This window comes from Ambystoma mexicanum, chromosome 2p (genome assembly GCF_040938575.1).
Source record: "Ambystoma mexicanum isolate Mex_15411 chromosome 2p, UKY_AmexF1_1, whole genome shotgun sequence".
Classification (NCBI taxonomy): domain Eukaryota; kingdom Metazoa; phylum Chordata; class Amphibia; order Caudata; family Ambystomatidae; genus Ambystoma; species Ambystoma mexicanum.
In genome coordinates this window covers 311380708-311406344 of record NC_090923.1, presented here as the reverse complement: position 1 = coordinate 311406344, position 25637 = coordinate 311380708, and positions in this window count along the sequence as shown.

The following is a 25637-nucleotide window of genomic DNA, read 5'->3' as shown; positions in this document are numbered from 1 at the left end:
TGGGATGCAGCAGATACAATATTTTATGTTTTCTGTAACACTTCCACTCAAGTCTCAGAGGGGAGTGACACAAAAAAGTATCCTCACCCAACTGGAATGGCAATGAATAAAACATATATAGCTTAAACATATGTGTTCAGTGTAATAGTCTGAATGCATCTTAATGACGTAATATTAGAACACCAAGGTTGCATATGAAGAATGTGTTCTCATAAGGTTAATGAAACAGATGCTGTCACCTCGATGCACGCACCTCCATAACAATGGTAGTGAAACCGGACATAATGCTATCAGTATGGAACCTGGACTGTTTTAACATGAAGAGTAGAGTGCCTCTAATGTTTAGATAGTATCATCTCAGACAAAGGTGATGTGGTGTGCATGGATGCCTGAAACTAAGAATGAACTAACATGAGTCTTCTTCTTACACACAGATGACTACATATGTCCTGTGATGTTGGAGTAGATATGTGTCTTGCAGATTAAATAGGTCTGTGATTACTTCGGACATGAAGTCACGGGAGAACAGCCTCTGAGCAGATCACGGAGTGGACATTGATCATTATATTAGCTTGCCATGCATACTTCATGATTTACAAGCAGCACCAACCTTTTAGGTCCCTTGCTAAGACATCAGGCCACAACAACAACAACAACAACTCCATGCATTACTTGAGAGGAGAACAGTAAAAATGCAGGCTTGAAAAAGATACAAAGAGCAGCCCTCCATGTAAGAAATGGAGTGGGAGTGGATGAGGGAATTGAATCTAAAGAGATGTTTTTGCTGGACTTTTTTTTCAGCAGAGACTGCTGAAGAGCAGCAGATACTGTGGGTCTCATAGTTTAACTCGATCACTTAAGTGTTGTATTTTTCCTAACCATAAGCCTGATACATTTTGCAATGGGGCAATTAATAAAGCAGGGAGCATACGCGCTTCAGAGGTAACAATGCAGCCTATTAAATGTGTACATATTTTCCGTTTGCTTGAATAGGATTGAAAAGTAATTAATGGCATGCACCAGTTTTGGTTTTCATTTATTTTGTAGGACAGCACAGAAGTGTTTGAAGATTTGCTACGCGTTGATTTGAGTGAAATAAATATAATTTTTCTGATGAAGGCCATACATTTGAAAGTAGTAATTGCCAATAGGCCGAAACACAGAATAGTGCATGTTTGTTTATATTTAAAAAAAATGCATGGTGTTTATCTGATGTGCCCTACTGGGCACACAAGAGGATATAGGGAGAGTGTTGAACAAGATAGGAAGGAAATAATTGGTTGATGTATTTCTCATTTTAACATTTAAATTAAATGTACATGGCTCATGGACTGTTATTTAATGATTCACTTTAACATTTAGTTTGGTACTAATAAGCATGCTACATGTTATATTTAGAATGTCTTATTTATATGTAATAGCTTTTTGTGTTTAGACGAAACATGTGGGGTGATGAAATTAGCCTACTTGATGTGAAAGTATGTATGCACTGAGTAATGAGGATTTATTCCAACTGCTGCTTCTGAAATGAACACAGGAGTGAGAAAGGTATTAACAGACAATTGATTTAACTCAAAGGAATTTGAGGGTTTTTGGTTCAAAGCATTTTTCCATCCGTGAACTGTTTAGATGTTATTTGATGAAATTTGTATCCCTTGTACCAAGGATATGTATCAGGTAACCCTGTTGTCTGTTACAAGAGATACCAGATGTCATGATATATCATGTGATGTCATAATGTTATATACCATGATACATAATGTCACAATTGTTCATGTTATATATCTTGTCATGATATGTCATGGTCTATACACACATGCTCCTATGGGAGACACTGAAAATGTAATTCCAACCATTTGCATTTATCGTTCAGATGTGCATCCTCTCACTCTACTCACCATATCTTGAACTTGCAGAAAAGGAAATACTGCATGCTGTGCTTCAAAGAAGGATTTTTAATTGTATCAAAAATACTAAAAAAGAGAGAGTGGTCTCAATCTACCACCATGCAATCTTGCATCCACTCTAGGTGGATAAATTAAACACAATGGACGTGTTGGGGTTAGTAAAAAAGTGACAGATATATACAGTTAATCCACAAAACAATTTTTATTAATACATAACTGTAGTATAAACAATCAAGCTAAAGACCACAGAGCTTGTGACCGGGCAAGCACGAGAGGTGATCCATTGAAGCACGTCATAGTGCAGAGGACGCATCGAGTGTGAGCGAGCGGAGGCGACTTTGAAATACCAACGGAAAGGGTCGTCAGCCGGTGGAGCCTGTTACCACATAACTATTGATCCCCTCCATAATATATATAATAAATACATAACTTACCTTACCGCGCCTCCGTGTGAAATATACTTCAAGTGGCGACGAGGATTCGGGCTCCACCGCCTCCTTCCGCCCGTGAAGATCTACCAGAACTTTTGCCAGAAGAGAGTGCAGATTTAAACGACTATGAATGTTCTGTGAAGAAAATGGGTAAACATTATGAAAAGAAATTAAGCACTATACTAGAACGGTACAAATTCGGAAAGAAAATTCAAGAGGAGGGCGAAACTGTTGAGCAATACATAACTAATCTAAGAAAATTAGCCAGAACATGTAAATTCAATGCACAATTGGATGAGAGACTACGTGACCAATTCATGTTAGAGTGCAGAAGCGGCAAGGTGAGAGAAAAATTGTGGGCTGAAGATGACCCACCCCTTGACACAGTTCTGAGGATAGCGCCAAAGAAGTTGAACATACGGAAAAATGTGTTCAGGAACTAGAAAACAGGATGCAGTCTGTGGAGATAGACAGGAAACTCCAAAGAGTAATAACACTATGAACACAAATAAAAGCAATGAATCAATAACCCAAGTGATGGATGTAACTAGCAGCAGAGACAAATCATGAAGACTTCGTAATTCATCGTGGAATGGAAATAGAAGGGGCAGAGGTGCAACCAAAGTAAATGAGAAGAGAAGAAGTCCACGCAGACAAGGTGGCAACCCACGAAGAAGAAATGAGGGAAGATGTTTTAGGTGTGACAGCACTGACCATTGGGCCGATAATCCTGAATGCCCTGCTTTGAAAATTATATGTGGCAAATGCAAGGGCAAGGGCCACTATGCCAGATGTTGCAAAGCATCAAATACTTCCATGAATTGGATTGGCAGTGATAATGACAGTAATATTGATGATGATGAATGTGTTTTTGCTATATCTGATGAAGAACAGGAAGAAGAAATAGAAAGCCCTAAAGCCATGGTGTGTATAGGTGGAGTGAATATGCACATGATGGTTGATTCTGGTGCTAAATATACACTAATACCACAAGAGATGTGGGACAGAAAGAAACATGAATATTTGTATGAACCTGACATTCGACCCAGAGCCTATGGTGGTATTAAAATAGTTAAAAACAGAAAGGCGAATGGGAAGATTTACATTACAAAATCTGGGAGAATTCCTTTATTAAGCTGGACCCATCAGAGCAAACTCAGAGTGAGATTGGATGCCAATGCTGATGAGTCAGTGATGAATATTGAAAAGGATGAAACAAGAAAACATATAACACATGAGAAAATGGAAGAAATAATGAAGAAGGTGTTCAAGAATGAGATTGGGTGTTTACGTGGATATTCACATAAAATCAGAATGAAACCAGGATGTATTCCGGTGGCGCAGAAATTACGGAATATTCCTCTTTCTATGAGAGAAGAAGTCAAGAATGAAATAAAAAATTTAGTTGAGCAAGGAGTCATAGAAAGTATTGATGCCAGCGAATGGGTGTCCCCGTTGGTTGTTTTAAGGAAGAAATCTGGGAAGTTGAGAATATGTGTTGACATGCGTGAACTGAATAAATGTGTAATTCCTGACAGACACCCACTTCCAAACATTCATGAAATAGTTTCCACGATTGGTCCATCGAAGCATTTCTCCACCCTTGATTTAACTTCGGCATACCATCAGGTGAATCTACACAAAGAATCCAGATGCATGGCAGCGTTTATTACGCCGGATGGTCTATATCAGTATAGGAGACTACCGTTTGGGCTTATATCAGCTGCATCTGTTTTCCAGAAGGTCATGCATAAACTGTTTGAAGGAGATCATGGTGTTATATGCTTCCAGGATGATATTTTGATACATGCTACTGACCAGGAAACACATGATGAGAAAATACCACAGGTATTCAAGAAACTGTACGAAGCTGGAATGATTCTTAGTAAGGAAAAATGCAAGATAAATTGTGGTGAAATTGAATATTTAGGACATACTATATCGGCAGAGGGAGTAAGACCCAAGAAACAACTGTTAGAAGCAATAGAAAATATGCCAAGGCCTAAATCTAAAGAGGAAGTACGTACATTCATCGGCATGGCTGAATACTATTCAAAATTCATGCGTGATTTTGCTACACATACCGTTCCTCTACGTGATTTATTGAAGAAGAAACCATTTGCATGGGATACAGAATGTGAAGAAGAATTTAAGTGGATAAAACACGAACTGAATAAAGCGCCATCATTGAGGAATTTCAAGAGTGGTAAGAAAACCGTTATCACGACAGATGCCAGCAATGTAGGTCTTGGTGCAGTTATCACACAAGAAAGTGATGGTAAAGAGAGATTGATAGCCTTTGCAGCCAGATTGCTGATGGGAGCTGAAAAAACATATGCAGCCATTGAAAAAGAGATGTTGGCCATTAAATGGGCGGCAGAGAAATTTCGAAATTTCATTTGGGGAACAGAAGTGGAGTTTCGCACAGATCACAAACCATTAGTCCATGTCATAATGAGTAAGGGTTTGGACAATGTCTCAAATCGTATGAAAAGATGGGTCATACTTCTGCAAGAGTACAATGGTATAGTAAAATATGTACCAGGCATGAAAAATCGTGCTGCTGATTGTTTATGAAGACTCACTAATGTCTTGGAAATAATGACGTTGAAGATATGGAATCCGAGGTTGTGTTAAATATTGAAGAACTATCTATATCGGAAAAGGAATGGAACGAAGCAGAGGAGTTGGATGACAGATTCAATAAGTTGAAACACATCATTTTAAGTGGTGATGCTTTGAAAAGGCCAAATATGAAGAAAATGGACTGTTGGAATTTTGGAAAGTTGCGAATGAACTGAAGGTGGAAAATAACAGAATTATGAGGAGTGACAGAATTGTTCCACCTGTAAGCCTACGTCGGAAGATCATTGAGTTAGGTCATGAAGGCCACCAAGGAATTGTAAAGACGAAGAGAAGAATACGAGATGAATTCTGGTGGCCAGGATGTGATCTACAGGCTGAGAGAGTCATACGTGACTGTATCCTTTTCAAAGAGAGTGATAGAGGATGTGTGAGTGAGAAATACCCCATGGTGATTACTGAACTTCCAGGTAACATTTGGGAAGACCTGGGTATGGACATAATAGGTCCAATTTACAGTGAGGGAAAACAACAGTATTGTATAGTAATTATTGATCTTTTGACTAGATGGTTTGAAGTCATGATTAAACCATGCATGACTGCAAAAATGGTAGTTGATTTCTTAAAAGAAGTATGTGGAAGGGAAGGTTTACCCAAGAGCATACTAACAGACAATGGAGTTCAATTCCGTTCAAGAGAAATGGAAAAATTTTGTGTGGAAAATTCCATTGTACATAAAAGAAGCGCCATATATCACCCACAGACTAACGGGGTGGTCGAGCGTTTTAACAGAGTGCTTAAAGATGCTGTGAGATGGGCTTGGGCAAACGTTATGAAATGGGAAGAAGCTGTTAAACAAAAGATTAATGCACACCGTTTCACAACACAGTGTACGACTGGCCTGTCGCCATTTGAAATGAGTAGAGGTAGGAAAGCTAACACTAAGTTAACACCATCCTGGTTAAAAAGAATGACCGTGATAAGGAAGGATTTCGGAGATGCATGTCAGAACATCAGAACTATGCAGTTAAGAAACAAGAGAACTCATGATGTGTCTGTAAGTACTAAAAAAAAAGGGGTCCACCGTTGACGGTTGGAGGACGAGTGAGAATCAAACTTCCACCTGTATTGAGAAATGGTCCATGTAAATGGTCCAAGCCAGTTGGGGTCATTGAAGTGTTTAAACATGCAGTGAGGGTTGAAGATGGAAGAGTCTGGAATATGAAGAGAGTGTGTGTGTGGGATACTCCTGTAGAGAATGCACCTATGCATAGTAGTCGAGGGAAGTCAAGTGAGGGAACGAATGCAAATGGTACCAGTGAGGTTGAGAGATGTCAGAGAGATGTAACACAAGAGAAAGACCCATCAATGATTTCCTTGCCAAAACCTAGAACAGATATCTCACGCACATCAAGAAGAGGGAGAGTCATTCATCATCCCTGCAGATTGAAAGACTTCGTGTGTGAACAGTGAGCTCAATACAATTTGTAAAGAGACAATTTTGTTGTGTTTTCGAATGTTAAGAAGGGGAGATGTGTAGTATAAACAATCAAGCTAAAGACCACAGAGCTCGTGACCGGGCAAGCACGAGAGGTGATCCATTGAAGCACGTCATAGTGCAGAGGACGCATCGAGTGTGAGCGAGCGGAGGCGACTTTGAAATACCAACGGAAAGGGTCTTCAGCCGGTGGAGCCTGTTACCACATAACTATTGAACCCCTCCATAATATATATAATAAATACATAACTTACCTTACCGCGCCTCCGTGTGAAATATACTTCAATAACACTTTTCTCTGACACAGTTAGGGGTCTGGACAAGTAGCTTTTGATTTCGGATCTTCCTATAGCCATTTGCAATTAATCAACAACCTTTGATGACTACTTATGGCCCAATATGACTGGCAGTGCTGTGGCAACCTGATATCAATGTCACATGCTTCGTCACTGACCCACATTCGTGGCCTCACTGTACTCTGTCTGTAACAATAAACGTGTATTTCGTCCTTTTAATGCAGTGGCTTTAACTTCCCCACCCCACAGTTTTGATTAGGCCTTCATCAGGACAAAACACCAAATGATCCCCACAGTGAAACTGCACTTAATAGCACGGATGGATCCTAGTGTTCACACTCTTTTCTTGGGACACTGCAATGTGAGCCCCTTCAATAGTTGTGTATGCTGTTTCTGTCTGCGTTCTTCATTTGGTTCTATGTTTCTGATCAGGATTTCTATGATATCTAGCTTGCCATGTAATGTCATCATATGTATTTACAGTATTCTATGACATGCTATCACAACATCATATTCCTTGTTATGAAATATCATAAGTGATATGTCATAGCATTAATATTTATGAAATACCATGACCAGTAAGCTCCCAATTTGACATTCACAGCAACCCCCAAGTTTGAGATTCACCGTAAGTGTCACACTATCAGTACACATCAAGTTTGATGATCTCAGTAAGCCTGTCATTCCCAGTGGGCTCCAAGCTTGACATTTATAGTAAAATGACCATTCGAACTAAGATGCCAGTGAGCTTGACATTCACACTTATCCCCGTTTTACATTCCCAGTAATAATGACAAATAATAACTCTGGTGTTTTATATAGCACCAATGTCACTGGAAATCCTGTCTGAAAGTCCTTAGTAACCAATGTTGCTTTTTATCGTCATTATTATCCATAATGTCATGCTCAGTGTATTGAACTTGGAGGGTTTGGGGGAGAAGCCTGAGTTGACCAGACAGGTATAAAAACCCAAACAAATGATCAATAAATAAAATGATGCACAGCACCATCCTGTCCTCAAGGTGAATGTGTTGAACTTGAGCTATCCTCCTGATTGCTGAGCTCCCAGTTGTACATTTCGAATAAGATTGACATTCCCAGTAAGCTGCCAGTTTAAATTTTCCAGTAATCTAGCATTCCCAGAAAGCTACAAATTTGACTTTCCCATTAAGCTCCCAGTTTACTATTCACAGTAAGCTTGAAATGTCCAGTATGCTTGGCATTCCCAGTAACATTTACCAGCATGAGATTATCAGTAAGCATGACATTGCCAATAATCTTCCAGTGTAATATTCAAAATAAGCTCTCAGTTTGACAGTCCAAGTAATTATAGTTTTTGTTTATAAAAAATAATAATTTATAACGCACTTGATACCAACAAGTGCTATCTAAGCACCGGATCAGTATTCAAAGCTGTTGTGCTGTGTTGTTTTGCTTCCAAAACAAGCACGTTGCCTCTGAGCTATCCCCTACCCCCCAAAATTGTGGCAATGACAGTTTCTGCCCAGTTGGAAAATGCCAGCAACCTCTTAGTTTGACGTTGCCAGTAAGTTTAACAACCGCTGTAAACTCAACTAAACTTGTCATTGTCAATAAACTCCCTGTTTAACATTATGTGCAAGATTGAAATTCCGTGTATATCCCAGCATGACGCTTCCAGGAATCTGGGTATTCCCAGTAAAATATCAAATGTATATTTCATGATGATATATGTCCTAGTAGGGTACTTGTTGCCATTTCTGATATGGTTCACACCCAACGCTCCCTATACTGAAATACGATACCCTGTATCTCAACAAGCTGCCTCCCACATATTTATATATCTTTTGCCCCTCGCTGAAAAGCCTGCAAGCATACTGACTGCACCTCGGCGCTCTTGTATGACACGAGACACAAACCACACTGCCTATGCACAATGTTTGGCGATACACCAACTGTCACAATATCTGCTGTCCTGCATTATAGGCACACAAAGCCATCCTCAAAATTGAGTCTAGTACATAGTGACATAGCGTGCAGTGCTCAAAGTTACATATGGATGAAGATGTTTCATAGCCACAGCTTTGATAGTGTAGAGGATTGAACGCCCGACTTTGGAAAAAGGGAGCAGCCCTGTGAGGTGGGATCAAAGCTCACCATCAGTGCTTTCTCGTGGGAACTGTTATGACTTAAATGGCCTATGAATACAACAAAATAACAAGACAGTTACACAAAATATAATTTTACCTCTTAACCAAGGAGCAAAGCTATGGACACTGAAGACGAATTTACTAAGATGCTGAAGCCTCAGAAATATAAGAGCGGTGCATTCCATTAATAGGTGTCTTGTTTCCAATTGATCGTGTTGTTCACACGAATGATAAAATCGAGGTTTAATATTCACACATTGTGTGATCAAGCACACACACGCATGGTAGTTGGTTAAATCTTAATAGTAAGTATAATCTTCTAAGAACATGTGAGGGGAATTGCAATAAATCTGCTGAGGGAAGGACAATGCATATGTGTATGTATAATCAAGTCCTGTGTATTTCTCTCAGCAGCCTCCAAATGTGTTATGTAATTCCAAGTCCTTGCTTTCTTTATCAATAAAGTTCTTAATGAAGGGGGCCGGTCCCGTACCGGCCCCCTTCATTCCGTCAGCGCCAGGGTCGTAATGAGGCCCAAGGACTATACTGTAAGGGAGGGGCAGGGGATCTCAAGGTGAATGATTACTTTTATTGAAGGTGCTGTTAAGTGATTCCATAACATGTCCTCTCTTTAGTGGCATGGTATGGGGAAAGGTATGGGGAAAGGGGGTCAGCGTCAAGGTGTGAATTAACAAACCATTTATATCATTTTAGATGCAACACACTTGACAAAATACCATTCATGTCTACTGCAGGGGGTATTGAGAAGTGGTGGTGGGGTAAAGACAGAAATACATATAGTCAAGCCATTATAATTATTGACGGACAGAGAGGCAGAGTTGGACAGAATCTGAGTCAGTAGGATTTAAGTCCCTGCTGTATCAGTAGTGATTATATCCAGAAACAGCATTTACTGTAATGAAGTACTTAATGGCTTTGACTTTTACTGGGGCTACTGAGGCTGCAGTTCAGAACTTGCCCCACCTGAAATGTAAGTGCAGGTGGTAGCGTGGCGGACACACAAGATGTGCACCAGTGAGTTGAGATTTACACTTCTTGCACTTAGATATGCAATACTACCTATGCTCTTGACTACTATTGCTCTACCCCCCACCATCTCCCTGTACTTTACTGATCTCAATACTATGAAAGAAGTGCTGTCTGTACCCCTTACTTTCCACCACGCATAGCCTTGAGAGTGGCAGAAAACATGTATAGGTTTGCTGATATAACCCACCTATGGAACCCTCCTCCCCCATGGACCTGAGAACAGGAACTGCATTTGGTCACGCTGCACTATTGAGTAGGTAGTCTGGTTACTTGATGATTCTCTAAGTCTCCACCTTGGCCTCACTGAAGGTCATGTTACCCGACAGAGGCAGTCAATGATAGGTCCTCCTTACCTTGGCTAAAGCATTGCACCACTCCCTGCCTGCTTGAAGGCGAAGTGAGTTCCAGAAAATCTATTTACCACTTTAAGTAGCTGCATTGCTAATCGTTGCCATTATTTTGATGTGTGGAATAGAGAGACCTCCTAGACATTCTAGAATTCACATGTATTGCTATTTTCCATGCACACTTATGATCATTCCTATATTTTGTGCTCACTTTCTCCAGTTTGTTTTGCAGACATGTAGTTCTTTTGTACTTTGCATTGTTGAGTTGCACAGCACAACCTGCAAAACAGTTATTTCATGGCACACAAATTAAGAACGTGGGGTGGGGGAGCCAAGGGCCTCATTACAAGTTGGGCAGTGCCGCTAATATCAGCGGTAATGCAGCAGTAACAGAGTTAATGCTGCATTACCGCCTGCTCAACTATGGTTTTGGTGGTGGGGTGCAGGAAAATCATCCTGCAGATTGCCCAAAGTAATTCTGCCACCTTACTGCCAGAAAACGGGAATTTCAGCGGAATTACCTGTTAACCAATAAAAAGATGCGGCACCAGAGGATTATGACAACTTCTTTCATATAGGCATACTAAGTTCTCTTCCCTTATCTTCACCCCTTCCTTTCTCCTTCCCGCCATGTGCAATGTCTCTCCCTTAAAGGGGCTGAGACCGGTAACATCACCCGTGGACAAATGTTCAAACGTCTGGCTAATCATTCTTCAACGAGGCGAGTGGGTCTCTTGATCATGCGCTGGGGTTGTGTGCTTCTCTCGCCCAAACCTGCCGGCCATGGCGCCTTGAGTGTCTCTGGCACCCAGTGGTGGGTTTCTTCTGGGGCAACTCATGTATCATCCCGTGGCTCCCTTGGTTCGGGATCTGGTTCTGGAGGGGGTCATTCACAGTCTTCTCTTTTGATAAGGTGTTTGAACTGCAAACTGTTTCTCGTGATTTCACGGTCTGCGTTTTGGGCGGTTAACATATCTTGCATCAGTTTTCCTTGTCATGGTTTGTTGAATGAGGTCCTCGTCTCCCACTTAGAAGTCTTTGGGCACTGCTCTTCTTCTCATGTCAGAGTCTTTCTTTGCCCGTTCTTTCCTTTCGGTGTCCCTTCTTATGATTTCTGTGTCCCCTTCTTCGTGGGTGATGGAATGTCTCACGGTGCAGGTGTGAGACTCGTACCGTATTATTAGTTCTGCCGGTGTCTTGTTGGTGGCTTCATGTGGCGATAGTCTACGATAGTCTCGTAGTAGCCTGCATAGTGCTTGATGTGGGTTTGTGCCTTCTATGCAGGCTCTCTGGATTGTCTTTTTGATAGAAACCATGAACCGTTCGGCCATTCCATTAGCTTGTGGCCATATAGGGGTAATCTTTTGGAGGGTGAATTGGGGGCCCATTGTCTGATTTGATGGACGTCGGGATGCCCCATTCGCTGAGTACTTCATCGAATGTTGCGGCCACTTGGGAATATGCTATGGTTGTCATTTTCTTGACAATGGGGAACCTTGAGTATTCATCGATGAACAATAGAAGATATTCGCCAGAGTCCATCGGCCCATAAACATCAACCGCTACTCTGTCCCATGGCCAGTCTGGGACGTGTCTCGGCTGTGGTGGAATGGAGGATTCCGCTCTTGCTGTACACTGGCATGCCAAACAGTTCTTGACCCAGCTGTCTACCAGTGAGTCCATGAAGTGGAACCATACATGGCACCGCAGCTGCCTTTTCAGGTTATCTGCTCCTCTGTGCCCTTCATGCGCCGTTTTAATAACTCCAGCTCTGAGCATCGCAATGATGATTCGCTGACATCCTCTCAGTAGAATGACATAAGCCCCACCCACCTGGTGCCTTCCTTTCCTGCCTGCCACTCTTTTTCACCACTTAGCAAGCCCCGCCCACCTGGTGCCTTCCTGCTTCCCGCTCTTTTTCACCACTTAGCAAGCCACGCCCACCTGGTGCCTTCCTGCTTCCTGCTCTTTTTCACCACTTAGCAAGCCCCACCCACCTGTTGCCTTCCTGCTTCCTGCTCTTTTTCACCACTTAGCAAGCCACGCCCACCTGGTGCCTTCCTGCTTGCCGCTCTGTTTCCCTAAGTAAGGAGCCCTCCAGCTTCTTTTCCTTTGCAGATGGGGAGCAGGTGCAAGTGGATCTAGGTCACCTGGCCTAAGCCCCGCCCACCTGGTGCCTTCCTGTCTGCCGCTCTTTTTCACCACTTAGCAAGCCCCGCCCAACTGGTGCCTTCCTGCTTGCCGCTCTTTTTCACCACTTAGCAAGCCCCACCCACCTGGTGCCTTCCTGCTTCCTGCTCTTTTTCACCACTTAGCAAGCCACGCCCACCTGGTGCCTTCCTGCTTGCCGCTCTGTTTCCCTACGTAAGGAGCCCTCCAGCTTCTTTTCCTTTGCAGGTGCAAGTGGATCTAGGTCACCTGGCATAAGCCCCGCCCACCTGGTGCCTTCCTTCACCATCACCGTCTTGTGGCCAATGCTGGATTTGACTTTTATTGACTTCATTCATTCAGGGTGCGTCACTCTTTCTCAACTCTCATGCTGGACTTCCTTTGCATCTTGTACTCATGGTGGGCCTGAATCATGCTATTCCCATCTTCATCTTGTATCCTGGCTTGCAACATTATGTGTTACTACTGACTTCTGCAATTGTATTCGCTCTCCACTCTTGCTTCTCCACTCTTTTTGACAGCTTACTCTCTGTTCTCTCCTCCTTTCCCTTCTCCCTTTTCCTATCTCATCCCCTTACTTTCTTCTATGCACTTACTCTATCAGAATTGTCCCTGGACCTAATATGATAGCAATGGCGTCTGTTTCCTCCACCCTCCCATTACTGTTTTTTTCCTCCCCACCACCCCTCCAGCACTATCTGAAATGTTGTCAGGCCTAGTATGATAGTCGCTTGTTTTGTTCCTCCCCTCCCTTTCTGCACCCCTCTCCCTCACCTTGTGTATTTCTCCGGCTCTACCAGAAATGTCATCAGGCCTAGTACGGTAGTCGCCTGTCTGTTTCCATTTCCTTCCCACTCTCCCCCTCCCTTCCTTATCTATGTCTTAGCTCTTGCACTATCTGAAATGTCGTCAGGCCGAGTACGATAGTTAATTTCACATCCTTACTGTTCAAGGCCTGTAAGAATGTGGTTGTATTTTCCCTTGTTCCCTCCCTTGCCTTGAAGCGCTTTGAAACACATTGTGTATAGGCGCTATATAAATACACTATCATATCATATCATGTCTTTCACTGCAAGTTCTGTGTGTATTCTTGCCAGTCTGTCCAGTTCTTCTTTGCACACCCGTGGGTGGTATAGAACTGCATGCCGGTAATCCTTCTACTTGTTATTGCACGTCATATTGATGGCTAGTGCTATAGACGGGTCGGCTGCTGATGCGGCCGCGACTGCCTCTAGCAATATTGCTGGGGGAAGAGCGTTGGAGGCCACATAGTTGATGTATTCCATGTCGCCCTCTTGGGGTCTTGGGTGATCGAGGTACCTCTGATTGCTGAGATCGATAGTCAGCCGGATTTTGATCCCCACTCGGCCTGTAAATGATGTCATAGTTGTACTCTTGCAATCTGATGCCCCATCCCTCTATTCTGGGTGGCATCTTTGAGCGTGGATTTCCAAAAAGGAACAGTAGTGCCTGGTGGTCTATAATGAGTGTGAGTCTCTTCCCAAATATGAAGTTGTGGAAATTTTCACAGGCCCAGACTGCCGCCAGGCACTCCTTTTCGGCTTGCGAGTATGCGGATTCAGGGGCCGACAGGGCTTTGCTCGCGTAGGCGACAATTTGTCTGGTGTGTGTATCAGGCCCGCCCGTCTGCACCAGAATGGCCCCCAGTGCTACAGGGTTTGCGTCAACTATGATTTCTGTGTGCCAGTTGTGGTCAAAGTATGCCAGGCGTCGTACCTCTGCCAAAGCTTTCTTGATAGACTTGAACGGCTCCTGGCACTCTGCGGACCAGGCGAACGCCGACTCTTTTTGCAGAAGTCCGCGTGTTGGTTCTGTGAGGGATGCATAGTGGGGAATGTAGCGTGCACAGTAGCCGGCCATCCCCAGAAATGATTGAATGTCTCCCACTTGTGTTGTTTCCCGTAAGTTGGTGATGGTGCTGAAAATGACACTTTTCAGTATTGAGTGTCCACCCGGCCTCCTGTATTGCTCTGCATGTCGCTAGCAGGGCTCTGTTGTGGTCTTCTCGTGATGTACCAAACACGAGAATATTGTCGCTGCAGTTCAGCACACCCTTGATGGGTCTGATTACCTGTTTTATGGCTTCCTGAAAAATCTCGGCCGCATAGGAGATGCCGAAATTGAGGCATCTGTACCGGACTAGACCTTCGTGGGTGGCAAATGTGGTGATGCAGCTCGATTCAGGGAGCAGTACCAGCTGGTGATACCCTTGATTCAGGTTGAGTTTAGAGAACATCAGAGACTTGTTGAGCTGGACAATCGTCTTATATGCATGGGGTAGGGTGACACTCTCTTTGTATGGCCAGTGTTCGCCATCCTCAGGTCTACACATAACTGCAATCGTCCACCTTCCTTGGGTACAATAACCAGAGAGGACACCCGTCGGGTGGCACCGGTCGCTGGCTCATTGATGCCATCGCTAAGTAGTTGATTGAGTTCTCTTGAGACAGCTTATATCAGATGAAATCCCACCCTTCTGGGTGTTGGGGAATGGGTTGGATGGACTCGTCTATGTGTAATTTTAAAGTAGCCCCTTTGAGTTTCCCCAGTCCTGTGAATAAGTGTGGGAATTCTGACAGGATTGTCTCCTTTGTGATAAGGTTTGGCCATGTGGAGGCGGTGTTGATCATGTTCACTTGTGTATAGGCGCGTTACAAATGCCATATCATATCATATCATATCACTACTATTCTTCTGTCTCTTGACAGTGTGGCTGATTGGATCTTTTCACCTTCCCAAAAGTGAATATCAATGAGACCTAGGCAGGATGCAGTATGGTAATTGAAGAGGCAGCGCCCTTTCGTTGGCCACCGTCAGGCCCTTGTGGATATGTTGTCACTTGAAGTGTCCAATGGAGTGAAGGGGCAGTGTCACTCCCCCATTGGAAGATCCTCAAGTTTGTTTTAGCAAGAGTCCTGGTTAAAAGCGTCGGCTTCTCGGAATCTACAGTAATTCCTGCTCCCCATGATGTTGACTGTGGCAGCAGAATCGACCAGAAAACAAAACTGTCTGTTTCCAATTTTGAATGCTATTCTGGGCGCCTCTCTCGCTTCCCGGTCATCCTGGATGAGGTTGACCTATTCGTCCTGGTATGCTTGATCATAATCATCCCTTCTGTGAGAGGGTGCAAACTGCTGGTGTTCATTGTAGTCTTGATATGTTTGCGGGGGTCCATCATAATCGTCCTCGAATTGGGGAGTCTGATCGTAGTATTCATAGTTTTGGGCATAGTCTGATGGATGGTATTCTTCCACAGCTCTGACGTATCGCCATTGTCCTGGATGATAGAACCTGTTTTGGTAGGCTGGGCCCTGCGGGGGCTGACCATACATCCTGTTCTCTGGTTGTGGATTCAATCTCGGGGTAGGGAATGGTCTTCCTTCCCTGCAGACAGATTGGAAATGACCTTCTCTCCCACCAGTTGGCGTATCTTTGAGAAAGTGCAGTGCAGGTCCCTGAGTGTGGGAAAGCCATTCCACAGCGGTAACATTGCCTTTGTGGTCTGGGCCCTGTCTGGCTGTCCCCTTTGTAGGATGCAGCCCCTCTGTCTCCTGGTGGCTGGGGTGCCAGTTGGATGGCAGCAATGAGTTCAGTTTTGTCTTGTTTTGTGCTGGGGATGCCTGTCCTGGAGGCTGCTTGTGCATCTACAATCTCAAAGATTCTCACAAACTCGCTCACTTTGCTGGTAGAGAGAGGCTTCTTCAGCAATTGTTTCTTGAGGGCTGGGGATAGGCATCCTTCTATCACCTGTAGCTGTATTGCTTCATCCACAAAGAATGCATGGAACAAACAATGTGCACTCTTCACTCGAAGACGGGTGATGAACTCGTCGACGGTCTCTTCCACTCTCTGCGTACACTGGTTGAAAATGTACCTTTCATAGTCTCGATTTGGTTCAATTTCAAGTTTCCTGTTTAGGGCATTGATAAGTAAGGTGAAGTCTGGTTGATCTTTTGGGGGAATTGTGTTAACAATGGTCTTTATTTCACTGCCAACCAGGTTGATAAACAAGCTGTGTAGGTTAGGGGATTTCTCCTCCCCCCCAACATTCACAAAATGGTTAAAGTCCTCCATCCATTCGATCCACCATGTCTGCTTGAGGAGTCATGGTGAATGGGAGTGGCATGCGCAACAAGGCTGCTTTGGACATGGGTGCAGGGGGCGATATCCCTAGATTGCTCATGGTGGTAGGTTTGACAGTTGAGGTATGGGTACGCTGATTCTATGGTGTGGGTTCCGTTTATTGTGCATGTGCATCCTGTGTGCTGGTCTTAATGCAGGGACCTCTCGTTCTTCCCCACTCTCTCTTTCCCTTTTGTCTTTTAATGCTGTTATGCAAGTCTCCCCGTGGGTTAATGTGCTGAAAGTACGTTTTCACCCCCTTCCTGGTTAAATGTCTATTGTGCGTCTATTTTGCACCCCTTGTTTCTGTTCACTTTCAAATAATGAGGTAAAACAAGTTATCTCAATGTTGCTGAATTACAAGCACAGCATTAGTGGAGAGGCCGTCATGCAAAGGAGACTGGCCGTTTCTGCAGCGGGATCACTGTTCGTTAAGAACATAAAATATGCCCCGTATCAGCACACGTGCCGCCACATGGAGCTGGAAGGACCGCTGGCGGATTGCTGCGCGGTAGACACGGCAGACGCTGAATCCCTTTGTCGCTCGTCATCCGCTCCTCTTCTGCCCGGTATGGGGCGCGGCACCGTGCTGCGGGATCGCAGCTCTCAGGAGCCTATGCAGCCTGGAGGGCTAAGATGGAAGGACTCCGGTCTGCTGGAGACAGCCTTGTCACCAGTTGTTATCCGGCTTTCATCCAATAAAAGGACGCAGCACCGGAGGATTATGACAACGTCTTTCTTTATTGAAATCTATCAGCTTACTAACTTCTCTTCCCTTAACTCCTCCCCTTCCTTTCTCCTTCCCACCACGTCCAATGTCTCTCCCTTAAAGGGGCTGAGACCAATAATATTACCGACATTGGTAATTCTGCCGAAATCCCCATGGAGTCCTGTGGACTCCATAAATGGGGACTAACACCGCCATACCACCACTTGTAATCCACGGGACCAAGTGGCGGTAACGGTTAATCCATTTGGTGGTAGTTCAGTGGATTTACCATAGAAATACGACCAAACCTATTATGAGGCCCCAGAAAGAGCTGATCATTCACATGTCTTGTTACATTTAGATAAGAATTAGTGTAAAAGGACAAGGGTAAAGGAGGAATGCAGGTTTGGAGAGGAAAATCGAATGTGTGAGTGAAGAACAGAACAATCAGAAGAGCCTCGAGGGCAGAAAAAAAGCAAGGCACGGACATATAGGACAGCTGGGAGGGAAAAATAGAAATCATGTGTGAAGGCTGGATCAGGTGAGTCTTTCTTTATGTTGTATTCCTGCAGACAGGTTTTTCCAAAAGGCGTACTCCCCCTGCACTAATTGAGTGATGACCGAGATGCATTTTTCTGAAAGGAGCTGTGGTAAGTTTGTTGGCCGAAGATAATCTTAAAACTCTGGTGATGATGTGTCTTTTGATGAGGATGGAATGGCACCCTGGACCTTTACCTTGTGGATGATATGTTGGGATTTTAATTCAACACTGTTTTTTCCAGTGGAAGCCAATGCACGTTTTTCAAGGTTTCAAGGTTGAGGTTGAGGTGATGTGGTTTCACATATTGAGTTTTAAGGTAGGTCTGGATGCTTTGTTTTAGATCAATTGGAGGATGTGAAGAAGGTGTTTTGGAAAAGCAGGATGGAAACTACTGTAGTAGTCCACGCTGCCTAACACCATGGCCCTGGCAAATTCCACTTTCTGGTGGACATTCAGAAGTGGTACAGGTACAGATGGAAATTGCATTCTATGGCAAATTTGATGGCTGTAATGGAGGTGAGGATCATGGAAAAGGGCAACGTTATTGGCTTCCGCTATAGGTGGAGCAGTGGAGCCTATAGAAGGGGGCCAAAGGGGAGGGAACCAGGGATGCTCGTACCGATGACCAAGATCTGTTTTCGTTGCATTCAAACAGAGATGGTTATCGATTGCCCCATTTGGAATCGAGACTAAGCATTTACTCATACCTGCCAACCTTTTCAAATGAAAAGGTGGGTGAAAACTGAAGATTTTGCTTTTGTGAGTGAGCACTCCATTGACCCTGATGAATGGTCAAGAGTATTGGCGGCTGAGAGATCTGTCCCATTGGCAGGTATCAACATCCAAACACGGGTGAGTTGGCAGTATTTGTTTCCTGGTGGTGTGGAAAGAGCACTCAGACATATTAAGTTTTTAGGCAATTTGGGTGTCATCAGTGAACAGTTGGAGAAGAGTAGGGATGGTGTCAGAAATGTCAAACATTTCTGCAAAGGTTTTCATGTGGCAGTTTAAAAAAGGAAAGGGGACAGGACTGGACCTTGGGCGACACCAGTGATAATACCGAAAGGCTGGGAATGGACAAACCCTCATTTTACATTTCCTCATGTGTTTCAAAAAAGAAGCAATCCATGGTAAGTGCCCTGCCATGTATTCCTAAGGCGTCTTTGGGTTTTTCAAGCAGAATACTATGGTTTATGGTGTCAAATGCAGAAGAGAAGTTGAAGGGGAGCAAACCCGAATGGGAAATTATCATCTGCCGTAGCAAGAAGAGACTCCCTCATGTGACGGGGGAGATGATTCTTTGGTACAGGTTGCACGGGCCCCTCATTGGAACTCATGTAAATGATTTTATTTTTCACATTATTCCATAAGCTGTTTAGTAGCCAATTCTTCAAGAATTTTACCATGAATGGGTTGTTGGTGATTGGATGAAAGTTATCCAGAACAATATGGCCTAGTGATGGTTTTTTAAGCAGCGGAGACATTGTGGCATTTTTATTGAGCTATTTTGGTACTTCACTGTGAATGAAGGAGCAGTTGATTAGGACAGCTGGAGCAGCAGCTAAGGTGCTCATACTCTCTTTAATTGTGATGGCAGGGAAGGGACACATCCTTGATGGCAACAATTTTAAATGTGGACTGGAAAGACCTGTATGAATTAGCATGCTGATAAGAGGCTGCATAAAGCACATTTGATCTTGTCTGGGCTTGAATACAGAGTGTGACTTCTTTAACCTTGTTTTTGAAACATGTGGCAAAGTCATTTACCTGATTCAGTGACGGAGTAATGGCCATGTCGCAATCAACCATATGGCGAAGTTCTCTGCAAATTCTGAAAGCTTCAGTGGAATTGTTCTGGACCAGTGTGGTCCGGTGATTGAAAAAGGACTTGTTTTTCCTGATTATAGTGTATTGTAGCCTTTTTGGTGTTTAATGTAGCTATGCAGATTCCTTTCCAGTAGAGTTGTGTGCTATGTATATGCCAGCTGTATGTTTTTCCTTTTCATGATTGCTAATCAGCCATCGTAACATTTGTTGGTGACTTGTTTGCACATTGCGGGGTCAGGCTTTTGAGGGTTCTGGTGATATCGTTCTCAATGGATCTGAGAATGTTGTCGGGTGACATGGTGTCGATTGCTGTGGTCCTGAACAGACTCTCCAAAATGTCTGTTATGAAAGGAATGGGAGCATTTTTATTAATTATTTACCATGTTGTTGTTTCCTGGCACCATCATTAGTGAGCTTGGAGAGTAAAAAGTGATGATCTGACCAGGGGACAGGACTGATGCTCAGAGGTCAGACAGTGATATTGGCTGAGATAATTGTATCTAAGGTGTGGTCCCCACAAGAGTAAGTAGCCCATTCAAGTGGCTGTAACCATATTTCAATGATTTCAAGCCAGTTATTGATTTCACTCATGATTAAGCTCCTTCCTAATGTGGACTGCAGTTGTCTAATAAGGTCTAGCATTCTTTCAAGAGATCTATGACAACACCAGGGGGGTCTGTAGGTAATGACCACCATCAAGCTGGAATTTGGTTTAGTGCGCATTTTCATTTCCAGACATTAAGAAATAGAATAGGATTTGGTGGGATTTCTACCACTTTGAGGTATGGAAGGGAGATTAGAGCTATCGGATCTGGATGCAAGAATATTGTACCAGAACATCAATTTCCAGAAAGGTCAGAACGTTGCACGAAAACCAAGTCTCTATTATGGCAGGAGGTCGATGTTCAGGTCTTGGAAGAGGTCATGGATGTTTGTGGCATGCTTAGAAGCTGATCTCCTGCTCGTACCGGTGTCCATGAGATTGGACTAACATGTACAATTATATTCTGAAAAATACCATCTGTTAAAATACCTTCTGACGAACATCTCCTATATAAAATACCAAATTTAAAAGACTATTACAAAAATATGTGGCTAGAAAAGAGAAGGCATATTTGAGAATTGCAAATTAGGAAAAATGGAAGAAACGAGAGAAACAATAATATAAAAAACAACACAAGGAAGACATAGGAAGGATGCTAATGAGAAACAAATAGAAAATACATTGATACAGGGGTAGAAAAGAATAAGAAAAATGGTTAAAAAAAAAAGCAAAACATAAAAAGCAATGCATTTGCGGTAATACAAAGTTGTTAATGCAAATTAGTACCCAGCGTGCCGATGCCACGGGAAACACAATTGCGAGCCTTACCAGAGTGTAATCCCGTGTACACATTAACATGCATCTTGCGCCGGGTCAATAAGCCTCCTCCTCACTCAACGCTGTACACAGTACGCCGCCATTTCTTTCTGTGAATGTACTCGCAGAACCTGAGAGGCCACCACAACGCGCTAATTTCCCATTACTCCATTGCACATGTCAAAGTAAAAGTCTAATGCCTTTATTCTGCTTTATCTTTTTTACTGCATGTCATGTCACTCTAAATTGCACATATTATCCAACTGCATTCAAAATTCAACATTGTTGACTTGCACATGTTACCATAAACTTATAAAACATATCACAAGTCTGAAGCCTTTCTTTTGCTTTCACTTGCTTTCACTTCTTGTACAACATTTCTTCCCCATTCATTACTACGGATCAACTGGGCCCAAAATGGTGCCCTGTTGATCCGTAGTAATAAAGCAGTACGCCCGTTCTAATCTCTGTAGAACTAACGCGTACTACAGCGCTGCCTTTTCAACCGGCAAAACAAAAGCTGGTTGAAAAAAATAATACCATAAGTATCCTTGGGCTAAATATCCCAGAATACTAATGGCAATAAGCACCTCGCTGGCGGTCATTACCACCTAAGGTAATGCCCCAGGGGCCTCCGTTAAGGCACGAGCGTAATATGGGTCCCGGGAGCATTACCTTAGATGGTAATGGCCCGCCGGCTCGGGCCTATTGCCACAATAATAAATCATGAGTTATCCTCCACATCTTCCTCCCTGCACCCGCAGCTGACAAATATGATGCTCCCATGCTCCCAGGATCTCCAACTTCATCTGTCCCCCTCGCCTACCACACAACATCTGCACCTCTCCCACACCTCCTATCACTCTTTCAATTGGCTTCTGAAATGCACAATCCCTCTGCAACAGGTTTCCCTATATCAATGACCACTTTGACTCTTATCACCCTCAACTTTCACTTCTTGCTATCACAGACACCTGGATCTCTCCTCATGACTGCTACAGTAGCTGTTCTCAATGCAGACTCTGCTACTTTCTCCCACTCTCCCTAACCTGTTAGGAAGGGTGGCCGTGCAGGGTTCTTTATCAATAAGGCCCTCAACACTGCCCCTGTACCCTGACCTGACATCAACTCTTCCTCTTTTAAATATGCCACTGTTCAACTACTCCCTCCTACTTATCTCACTGTTCTGGCTTTCTATTGATCCCCTAGTGCTCTGAACTTCTTCTTCCATGATCTGACCCTTCTCCTTCAGCAACTTTCTACTGACATCCCCATTGACAGGCTGGGGGACTTTAACCGGACGACGTCGGACGGAGCTACGGAGAAACTCTCTACGATAGGCTATCCAGCTTGCAGCAGGCACCCTAACAGGGTGGCCCTCGGATCTTTATACCATTCATCTGGCATCCATGTCACCCAACTTGTGTCAGCCTAGACAAAGACTACTGTTGCAACACGTGTCGGCTCCCTGTTTCACAACTATGGCAACTATTTTCGGAATTTGTCACATGTTTTAGAGTACATTAAAAAACATGTACAGAAACAACCTTTGACTGATGTGTCTACATTCTCTACTCACTCACGTATAACTGGTGCCAAGACAAACCACACAGAAAGTGGACTACCACAAACTTCCAGCGCCAACTACCAACAAGGCTTGTCACCTCACCCAGTACGTAAACTCCTGAGAACCCTGGAGTTTGGTTCTCTGACAAACCATGTGCCAGGCTGCAGGCAACAATCTAATTCAAAACTAAAACGGTGCGCAGGGTACCGGCTTTTCCCAACCAAAACTCCAACCCTCTGGAAAACTAATAGAAAGGTCAGGTAGGACTTTCTTGCCCCTTACCTTGATGATGTGTGAGCCTCTTTCCTGTCTCTTTCCCCTATATATGCCTCTTCCATTAAACATGCGTTAACCAACCGACTTTCTTTATGCACGAATGACTCCATTTGACCTGCACTATCCTGATGGCACATTCCCACCTTCCTGTCCCTGTCCTCGCTCAGAACAAAAATGCACTGCTGACTACGATGCGGGCACAAATTACAGACACCAAGAAATATCTATTGCTTTCTCCCTTTCTGCTAATGTCTTTACTCACTACATTTACTGAAAAATCACTGACATTCATGACACTCTCACAGTACTCCACTTCCTCCCCCAACCATCTTTCTATCATCCACACTTGAGCATGTCTCGCCTACCTCTCCTATTGAATTAGCACCCATCCTTCACAGTGCCAATCCATCCTGCACTCATATCGACCCTTTTGCCCCTCAGATGGTCAGACTTTGTCTCAGTCTTTTGATTATATCTCTCTGAGCTCTTTAACCTGTCTCTCTCCCTGCTGGGCTCTTCCATGCCTCCTTCAAATCTGCAATTGTCTAACCCCTGTTGAAGAAACACTCTGCTGACCCAAACGTCCCAGCAAATTATTGCCCAGTTTCTCTCCTTCCTCATTGTTCAAAAGTCCATACGTGGGTGGTTTTGGACTGTATCAATAAGTACTTTGACAATAATGGCCTTGGAGATTAACTTCAACCTGACTTCCATGGTAAACACTCCACCAAGACTGCACTCATGCATGTCTCCAACTTTCTCTCTAATGCTCACAACTTCAAACTCTCTTCTGTATTCATATCTTTGGACATTTCTGCCTCTTTCGACACAGTCCACCACTCCTCTCTCCTTTCCACTCACCAGGACATTGGGTTTTTCACATCTGCTCTTGTCTGGAGCACCTCCTACCTGGAAGACAGATCCTTTAAAATCTCTTGGAACCCGAAAACCTCTGACTCCACCTCTCCCTGTCAGCATCCCCCAAGGATCAGTCCAAGGACCAATGCTTTTCACCCTCTAAAACTCTGTCCTAGAAAGACTTTTCTCATCATTTGGCTTTCACTACCACTGTTTTGCTGATGACACTCAAAAGGTTTTCTGATTTCCTGCCCTCACCCTACCATCTCATAACGAATTATGAGCTGTCTCTCTGCAATACATCACTAAATGGTTCTCCGCTGCCTCATGCTGAACTCTTCAAAAATTGAAGTCATCTTTCTCCTGGCTCCCTATGATATCTCTTCCCTCTACTCTACTATTGTCTTGCTGCCTGACTTTCTTGCTCCATCTACCAAGGCTCTCAATCTTGGTGTCCTCTGCGATAACAACCTATGGCTGCAACAATTCATCACTACCACTGCCTCTGCTGTGTGTATTAACCTCCTCAACATTTAGATAATGTGTCCCTTTCTTACTAACCAGGCTACAAAAACTCTAATCTCCACTCTTATGCTCAGCAAACTTTGACTACTGCTCAAGCCTACTCCAGATTCTCCCCCGCTTCTACCTAATGACAACATGCTAGTTGGCTTTCCATGCAAAACCACTCTCTTTTCAAGTTCCTTCTTCTAGTCTACAAAGCTATCAATGGTCTTGCTCCTCAGTACCTGTCAGATTTTATCTGTTTATTCACCATCCTGTTCCCTCCGATCCTCCTCTGCACTCAGCCTCACGATCCCATACCCTCCCTGTGCCTCTTCTCACTTCCGCTCATTCTCCCTTATCACCCTGCTCCACTGGGACCCACCTCCCATAACAATCACAGATAGCCCAACTGTGGATCTCTTCAAAGCATAGCTTAAACAGCACTTACTTTATAAAGAGGGAGATCCCCCTGCTCTCTCCCCCATACTCCCTATCTGACCCCACCACCTCCTTCATTGATGCTTAATAATGTAAAGTATATTTAAATAGTACTCCTCTTTAGTTTGCAGCACTTGCCCCTTAGGTTAATGTTACTTTTGTAAGCCATCTATTTTGTTTTGTCCCCATTATGTGTCCAACTTTTTTACGCCCTTATAAACTGGCTCACCACTGGCTCTCAACTTTGGGCTACTGTACAGGCATTCTTTGTAGGAATGCCTCAGCCATCTGAAAATGTGTTATTGCAAACAATTTCTGTTGGAAATTGACATCCCGTTTCTTCAATTAAATGCAAATACAAAAAGCTCCAACATATTCTATGGACGAATATTTTCGCAGGGACCCCATTGGCCAAACGACCACGAAAATATACAATCTGTTTTTTCAATCTCTTGTTTCTCACAATGATCAGTCAACAATTTTCAGAGATTTGAAGGTGTACACTCTTGGCCATGAGACCAAAGAAGCAGCGCAGTCAATGAAAAATCATGTAATGACATCAAGACCTGGACCAAAGGCTGCAGCTATGCTTATAATCCTATCACCAGCCTAGGTTCCATAATCATTGTAAGAAACAAGAGTTTGAAAAAACAGATTGTTGTGTCCCTGGGATTTTGCCAATGACTTCCCTAATCCCCAAGATGGTTACTAGAGATTGGCAATCCCTACTGTCTGTGTCTGACTGGCTATCATTGAGGATAAAAAGGCACCAGCCTTATTGAAACTGACACACTCCAAAGTGTTCTAGATGGAACCTAGCCTGGGGTCCCAAAACAATTGCAATGTTCGTTCGACCAGGAATGTGTGCCTTCCAACCGCTGAGGTCTAACTTGTTCTTCTATTTCACACACCATAGTGTTCATCACCCTGATGTTCCTTTCTTCTACCTGCTCCTTCTCTCCCCCCACTCTCTATTTTCTCTCCTCTTATTCTCTCCACCT